This window comes from Silene latifolia, unplaced genomic scaffold (assembly GCF_048544455.1).
Source record: "Silene latifolia isolate original U9 population unplaced genomic scaffold, ASM4854445v1 scaffold_221, whole genome shotgun sequence".
NCBI lineage: Eukaryota > Viridiplantae > Streptophyta > Magnoliopsida > Caryophyllales > Caryophyllaceae > Silene > Silene latifolia.
Window position 1 is genome coordinate 7,219 of NW_027413175.1, and position 8,863 is coordinate 16,081.

At 37.9% G+C, this 8,863-nt stretch overlaps 1 long non-coding RNA gene across 1 annotated transcript; it reads left to right on the forward strand.

Moving 5' to 3' along the window:
* The first annotated feature begins 5,354 nt into the window (after window positions 1-5,354).
* LOC141638866 (uncharacterized) lies at window positions 5,355-8,147 on the forward strand. Its single transcript, XR_012542279.1, has 3 exons — window positions 5,355-5,539; window positions 6,204-6,332; window positions 6,456-8,147. It is a non-coding gene; the product is annotated as an uncharacterized LOC141638866 (long non-coding RNA).
* Window positions 8,148-8,863: the final 716 nt, after the last annotated feature.

Here is an 8,863-nt window from a genome sequence, read left to right on the forward strand (position 1 = left end):
TGGGTAATATGTATAGTAAAATTTGTGTAAATATCCGTCTTAAGCTTGCTCGTAATTGCGTCTCATGGTTTACTTGTTTTGGATGTTTTGGATGGATTATTGTTGTAGTGTTTGGGCCGTCTTCGGTGGTGTTGGTCATAGTGTAGCTGGCCACGGGTGGTGGGTGGCCGAGGGCTGGTGCACGGCCATGAGTTGGTGGTGCAGCCACGGCCTGGTGGTTGTGGTTTGGTCACGGGTAAAGGGGCGGGTTCACACCCCTTATTTCTCCTTCTCCCTTATTATTGGTGATTTGTAGTTACTAAATTGTGGGCTTTACATGATCAAGTTATTGGGTTTTACATGATTAAGTTATTGGGTTTTACATGATTAAGTTATTGGGTTTTACATGATCAAATGGTTGGGTTTCACATGATCAAACTGTTGGGCTTCACATGATTTAATGGTTGGATTTTACATGAGTAATATGTTGGGTTTAACATGTCTTGTTTGTTAGGCTTAATGTGATTCAATTATTGGGCTTCTTATAGTTTGTTTATTGGGCTCATAAAGGGGTCACTTGGGCTTGGTCACATTTTATCCCGTAGTTCTACTTAACGTGAATTATTCATCACCGCTTGTTATATTCTATTTAACCGGCATGTTTAATTATGAAATGAGATATTTATTAACATAATACAAGTATGAAAGAATTATTATAAAAACTTACTTTTAGTGAGTCGCATTCTTATGATAATGCCTTTATGTTATACCTAACTGCTTGACTTATCTTTACGCCCTACTTGTGCCGATCTGCCAAGTATGGATTTAGCTCATATCTTCCGCCTCTTTCGGACTGTCCTGCCGATTGTGGGTTCTCGACTTCCGATCTGTTGTTGAGTCTTGGATGCGAACTGTCCTGTCGGATGTCGAATCGGGAACTGTACTGTCCCAAGAGTCTGGCCAGATTTAGACTAGGACTGAGTCTTTGTGATTATCATTGTCGTCCTACCAGGGGAATTATAGTTAATGAGTAGTAAAGGTCTTGCTTGGTTATAGATATTGTCATTGTTTGGATGTGAGAGTCTTGGTCCTATCGGATACTAGAGGTGAGATGCACGCCTTCTAGTTGTGATATGATCGTCGGGATTGATATTCCCATCCGTTCTTAAGGTGAGATGCAAGCCATAAGTGTGAATGTGACATTAGTAGCCACGTCTAGTGCAATTGTTTGTTAAAGAGGTTTTCAAAGTAATGGCTATGGTTTCCATTCACGTATTTTGTATTGATTGATCCCTTATTTATCTACTTCATATGATTCGGATTCTAAATCTCATATCTATATTATATTCCCTTGAAATGTGTGCTTTTGTATAAATGATTGTATTCTTGTCTTTCATATTATTTAATCATTTCACATGAATAGTTGAGTCTTTATTATGCTAATGTGGATCTCTCTTGTTCCATCTCATTTAATTGCCATGTTTAAATATAAACTTGATGTTCATGTCTTTTGTAAGTATCTTACATGATTTATTTAATTGAGTTCTTTGTTATGTTCATTTTGACCATTTGTGGCTGGGAGAACCTTGAGTTACTCCCCACTGACTGTGGCTTTCATGTTTACATGAATGACAAGTTTGTGCAGATGCATTTGTGGGGTTTAGACGTGTGAGCTAGCGAGCACCTTGGATTAGTACTTTGTTCACTAGGATTGCCTAGACTCCCCCTTTCTTGTCTTGTCATTAGAGAGATATATTTTCCTCATTTTGACTATCACGGTTTTATAAACTTAATTTTATTTCTGCATACTTTATTTATGTTTTAGGTTTTATTGAACCGGTGCTTTAAACTTTAAAAGTTTCAAAAATTTCCTAAAATTCCGCATTTTCTTATTATATTTTCTTAGCTTTATTGCGGAGGTTCACAAAAACAATCTATATATTGTATTGAATAGTACGGCCCAGTTATAGATATGATATAATGATATCATTTATAGCAAGCCATTTAGGCGGGAAATTTCAAGAAACTCTTACTCTTTTAGTATAAGGGGGATTTGATCTAATTTGTGTTTATTTGATTTTAATTATGTAAAAATTAATTCGTGATATTTTTCCAGACTTATAACTTGTAATTTTAATTTAAGGTTAATTTTCGTGATTTATTTCATTGATTTAGTATTGTTTTGTAATTAACATTGTGTTTATGAAAAATCTGACTTTTTCGAATTTTCAGATCCATGCAATGCACGGGTCTGTCCAGGATGTATTTTAGTTTGTTTTTTTATTGATGATATTTGATTAATTGTAGTTTAATATGTTTAATTAATTTTAGCCTTTTGTTAATATTTTTGTAATTTGTATTGTATTTTAACTAAACACTAATGTTTGTTAATACATCTTATTAAGAGTAAGAACATCTCTTATCCTTCCTTCCTTTGTTTGTTTATTTTAGCTAATTTAAATGAACTCACATGCTAAACCACTTCGACGAAGTTATTTGCATTAAATGACTAGAACGGAATTCACATGCTAGAGTTTAATTCAATTATTGCATTTTTCATGTGATACATAACCGAACAGTCATCGTTGTCCATTAGTAGAGGTCGTTATTGCAGCGGGCGCGGTTGGGTGTTTTAATTAATGGACTTCCTAACACGTACCCTCACACGAACTCGAATCTCTAAAATGGTTTCCAATTTTCCTTAAAATTGGTAGGACTCTAAAAAACAAAATGTTTTTTTGAAAAGAAACACCGCGCCGATGAATTTCCATTGTCCACACTTGGGAATATTTATGTGAAATTTGCCTCTCTTTTCTCTAAAATACCCTGTTGTTAAAAGTGTAGAATATTCATATTAAAAATGTAAACGACATGAACTAAAAATAGTTTGTATCCATCTATATAAAAGTATAATAGAGAAACAACTACACATCAGCCTGTACACGTGTCGTCTTCTCATTAAAAGTTTTCCCGCTCAATTAAGTGCCTCTAACCCTAAATTATGTCTAAACAGGGATTTTGTTTAGCCACCACCTACTGCTCTCTCATCCTCCTCTGACCTCTAATTTTAATTTACATCTCTGCCTCTACATTTTATCCTTCGTCTATTCCCTCTCTAATCTACTCTTTACTCTTTTTTTCCCTTAGATCTTCCATCAATCACTCTTCAAAACAATTCGCTAGCACTAATCCAAGTAAAGATTCTCAAAATTGAGGACGAATCTAATGGCGGTAAGATGGAGTTTCAACTTCATTGCATTATTTACCTTTGTATTGTTTCACCTTTTTACCTATTTTTTCATGATTATTGTATGATATGATTGGATTTTGATATAGAAAATCGTTGATTTATGTCTATCTTTGTTATTGTTGTTGTAACAACAAATTTTGTATTGCAATAAAATTGTAACACAAAACAGATAGACAAATGAGTTTATATAATATCAGAAAGTTATGTATACAACCTCTATTTTATCCACTGATTTTACAACAATATTAAAGGTACGAGTCTATGATCTACGAGGCTCGCTTACTTGACTTTAGCTTCTTGAGAGGGTCGCGTTGACTTGAATCTCTCTTCGATGCTTGAATTTGATTTGAGTTTGATTTGAGCTTCTTGAGAGGGTCACGTTGACTTGAGTCTCTCTTCGATGCTTGAATTTGGTTTGAGTTTCCCTGTGTAGACGGCACGATTTTATGGTGCTTGTTGTCTACTTGCCAAGGAGATTTGTAGAGAGAAGTTGAGAGCTTTTGATGCCTTTCTTTCTCTAACTTTCACAAGTGGTTTGTCTCAAGTGATTTTTCTCTCTTGTAAAGTGATTTTTTTCCACCTTGAAATGGTGGGGAAGTCTTTTATTTATAGAGATTTCTTCCTTGGTAAATGGACTTGAAGTTTGGGCTTTGTTTGTGAGCTTGACTTCTCTTTTGGGCCCAATTGACCATACTTTTGGTTTTAGAGCCCAAATAACCCAATTTGCAATGGGTCGATCCGGATTCCGTTAAGCGGGACAAATATAAATAAATTAAGCTAAAATTTGATATTAACTTAAAATAAATTATTTTGTTTTATTTTCGGCACTTTAATAAAATTTCCGTGCCTACAAATTGCCTCCTCGGGACCTTGTCACGTACACCTTTTGGGTGTTTTGACGTGGTGAGGTCTCGACCTTTTTTTTATTTGACTTGGAAGTCCACGAGCACTTAACTTATCGTAGGAATACCTAGAGCTGGCAAGTCTGACCCGACCCGAATGACCCGACCTGAAACCGAGCAAACCTAACCCGGAACCGACCCGATCCGATGATGACCCGTAACCCGACATGACCCGATAACCAGTGACCCGAAACCGACCCGACCTGACCCGATGACGACCCGTAACCCGACTTGACCCGATGATTGGTGACCCGAACCTGACCCATACCCGACTCGATATTGACCCGATTAAATTGATGAACCGACAATTATTAAGCTTAATATTGATCAAAATGAAAGTGATTTTGTAATTAGATTGTTATGTTTGACTTAATAATGAAGTAATTAAACCAAATAATGCTTAAAACTAAATTTAATGGTCAAAAATTGAAGTAATGTGATAAAGTAACCGAACCCGATAATGACCCGGCCCAAACCCGATCCGACCCGACCCAATACATCATTTGACCTGAAATGACCCGATCCGATAAAGACCCAACCCAAACCCGACCCGACCCGATACATCATTTGACTCGAAATGACCCAACCGATAATGACCCGAACCCGACCCGAAAGGGGTGGCTGACCCGATATGACCCGAACCCAATATGACCCGACCGGTTGACCCGACCCGATGACCCGATTGCTACCTCTAGGAATACCCGTGTGAAATTTTGTTTGTTTGACTTGAAAGTCCACGAGTACTTAACTTATCGTAAGAGTACCCATGTGAATTTTTTGTTTACTTGACTTTAAAGTCATACGAGTCCTACCCGTGTGAATTTGGTTTGACTTGAAAGTTCATAAGCAGTTTAAAAGAGTGGCATGTAAATTTTGGTAGTCAAAGTGTCAATTTTTGACTTAGTAGACGATACTTTTTATCCATCTTTACTTGATTTTACTCTCAAGCAAACTATGTATAGCCATGACAGGTAACATAACTATTTCCCTCGTTAACATGGGTAATTGGCCACCCATTTACTCGGTCAACAACTTCAAATGCTCCTTAAATTTGTATGCTGACTTTGTTTGAATTTAATCTTGAGAAAAAGGCAATTACCATCCTAATCATTCATGGCCATCGTTAGACAATGAATACTATGACTCATAACGGACAAACACATTGATTAGCATAAATAAGCGTTTGTTTTTCTTTCCACTGATCAAGTGCAAACCTCTAATATTTAAACACCAAGCATGAACCCCTTGCTTATCCATTTACTGGACATTTTAAACCAAAACTCCATTGATCGTCTGCTTCGCTTCACACTCCATTTCGTTTCTTTTCTCATATCATCATCAATACATTAATTTATACATTCTCATATGGACCCTTTTCTCATGCTGCTTGCTCATACGAAGAATGAAGGTATGCTCATACACCCATTCTCTTATTAGGTTAAAACTCGCAACACTGATTTCGGGGTATGTCGTAATATCATTTTCTCCATTTTTCCATTACAACTTACAAGGCACACATGGAGTTTTGGGGCTCTGTTTTTTACCTTGCTGCACACCACACTTCGTTTTTTATCCCTATGCATATTCTCATTTCACCATCTATTTCATTGATAGATTCACTTCGTCTCTCTCTTACCAAATCCTTGAAATTTATGATCATGATCGCTTCTAACTGGACTTTGGCTTTGACTCTGTTTATGCAAGAACCATATTGGTAATTAGCCAGGAGTGCATTTCTTCATCCGAAGGATGTCGCACCATTACCACAGCAGAAGGAGTAAATTCGATTTCATTTAAAATCCGCTCTATCAGCATTCTGACCAAATTTGACCCACAAAATTCTGATATACTATCGAATTTCCCTTCTTAATATAAGACTAACTGGATCTTATTGTTGTTGGATAGGTGCCGACCTGGATATTGGCTACATTTTCGCCCAATATTGAACCCATTTCTGACCAGAATTCGAACCTTGATCGACCCAATTTAACCCGAAGAACTTTTGAAACAGTTTCATTCCAGCTTTTGCCTTCTAGCAATTAAACTAATTGCGGTCTATTCTTATTGAATAGGTGGTGATCGGAATTCGACTTGTGACCATGAATGATAAATGGCTCACGGTGATGAGATTAGTGGTGATGGTGAGGAATCCAATTTTGTTTTGCGTGTGGAGGGACGAAATTACAGAATACTTGAGAAAAGTAAGAAGGCTTTTTTTTGTATTTACTTTCTTGCTTCTGTTTTGTCTTTCCTTATTCAAAACTTCTCCATGGATTAGCTTATACCTCACATGTGTCCACGCTGGTGACAATGGAGAACCCCAGCAAACTGCAGGGACAAACGACGACACGAAGGAGCGAATGAGGAGAGCCCTGGCGGCATGGGTCACTTGTAGCGATGTTGCGAGACGGAAACACTAACTTAGAGCGCTTGTTGGCCTGGTAGCTTGGTGAGGCTTTCCGCTATGGTGAATCCGAGATTTGACGACGATGAAAGGAGCTCTTTTCCTTTTGTCGAAGGATGGAAAATTCAGTTTAGGAAGAAAACAATCAATGACCAATTTTTGTGTGTGCTTTTTCCTTATCTCAGTTCCGTATTTCTTCTCCTTATTTCGTTGACTGTTTTTCACTTCCTGTATTCTTGATCAATTTTAAATGATCACCAAATCTCTGAAGCAGGTAACCTCTCACGTCATTTTCCCAGTGGATCAGCTGCTTTCTCATTTTACGCAGCCTATATGAATAAGCATTTAATTAGACCATTCATCAGTCATATTTATTAATAATGTGCACATGCCTGTATGCAAATGTGGGATTTCTTTGTTTGTGTGCCCAGGAACTGAAGGCACTTTACAAGGCGTCTTGGTTCAGCCAGAAGTTCAGAGTAGGTCCTTTCGATTCTCTTTTGAGCTGTCAAGCAAAGAACATGCTGTGGCGATCGTTGAAGAATTTGAGGCATCTTGGGCAAGGCAATTCATTTATATCAAGCAATGAGCATGTCACGTCGACCGTTGAAGACTATGAGAAAGTTCGAGTTAGATCGTTTGAAGTCCGAGTTAGATAGTTTGATGTCCACCGTGGGAGAATTTGACACTTTCTCGATGGCTCATTTTGGTTTCTCATCAAGCAACGCACTTGTCTCATCAGGCGCAAGCAACTCCGAGTTGGGTCGTTTTATTTCTCTTCCAAGCTATGAAGCAAGCAACATGTCCCATTGGCCACTGAAGCATTTGAGGCATCCCAGGTGGCTCATTTCAATACTTGACCATAGATCGATAGGATAGTTCAAGTCATTGCCAAAACCGCGAGAATTTCGAAATATTTTGGACGTTTGAGTTTGATCCTCTTCCAAGTTATCAAGAAGCAAGCAATGGAGCTTCTCGACAATGGTTAGACAGTTTGAAGCATTCCGCAGAGCGAGTTATTTCGACTTCTTATTTAAGCCCATCATGCTTGAACTTGCCCCGGCCTGGATCGTTGAAGACCGTGAGAGACGACGAGGAATCCAAGGTAGATGCCGAGAATTTACTTGACTTGTTGACCGCGAGAGATGCCGAGGAATTCGAGGTGGAACACTTCGATACTCTCTTGACCAGTCCACCGCATGAGGATTTCAAGCTACTCACATCAATCTGTCACGTAGTGCGAGATTTGTTCGAAGGTATTTGCAAGGCTCTTTATGTCCACGAGGAAGAAGGAGTGCGATGACCCATATGAAGCAGAGCTTGGAGGATTTGGATAGCAAAAAGAGCACGAACAATGTTCCTTGAAGCTTGCTTGATCGACAATGATACGAAAATGAGTAGCTCAAATGAGGATTATTTTTGTTCAAGGAATCGTTGCTTGCCCCTGGTTACTTGGGTCCGTTGAATTGCTCACTTTGCAGCTTAATTTTGTGATAGTTAATAAAGGGATTATGTCTTATTTAGTTATTAGCTTTTGGGTAATTTATTTAGCCATAATTACCTAGCTTTATTGTCTTTAATTAGCAAGTTTATTGCTAGCCTTTCATTTGCTTGTAGCTCTGAATCGATTTGATTTTGGCTATTTGTAGCCTGCTTTTGCTTTGGAATTAACCATTCAAAAATGATAAGATAAGATTAAGAAAAGAAAACTTGTGTTTTTTTTTATTGTTTTGGGAGTGTAGTTTACATACCAAAATTCAGTTAGTTTTCGACGCGATTCGAGTCTAACTAGATTGTTTCTCAATAGGTCTTGAGTTCAATCAACCCCATTGACAAATTATAGGTCTAGTTTGTTAAATATCCTTACAAATCAGATCGGGTCGTACCTAATACGTTCGGATCTTGTTTGTTCTTTCTTTGTATCCGCTGCACTCATACGAGTTTTATTCTCTCGAGTAAAATTCGTATCATAAGTAGTATCAGAGTTTCGGCTCTTGATTTTCCTAAATTAAGACGATCCTATGTTGACAAAACAGATGGGGCACCACGAGGAAAATTTGTACTTTTCTGAATTTTCTTTAGTGGAGAACGATTATGCGATTAATTTCGATTTACCTCCGGTATTCGATGAATATGTTGAACCGTTGTTGTATAAGGATGAGGAACATGCTGTTTTCAATGTTGGGTTTTCCATTGATGTCAATCAACCTCCAAACTTTGACAAGTATGGGGATGGTTGTACCAATTTCAGCTCCAATGCCCATAGACTACGTGCTTCCTTCAATTCTGGCCAGGGGTTTGTTGGATTCGTTCAGCTAATCCCGAATA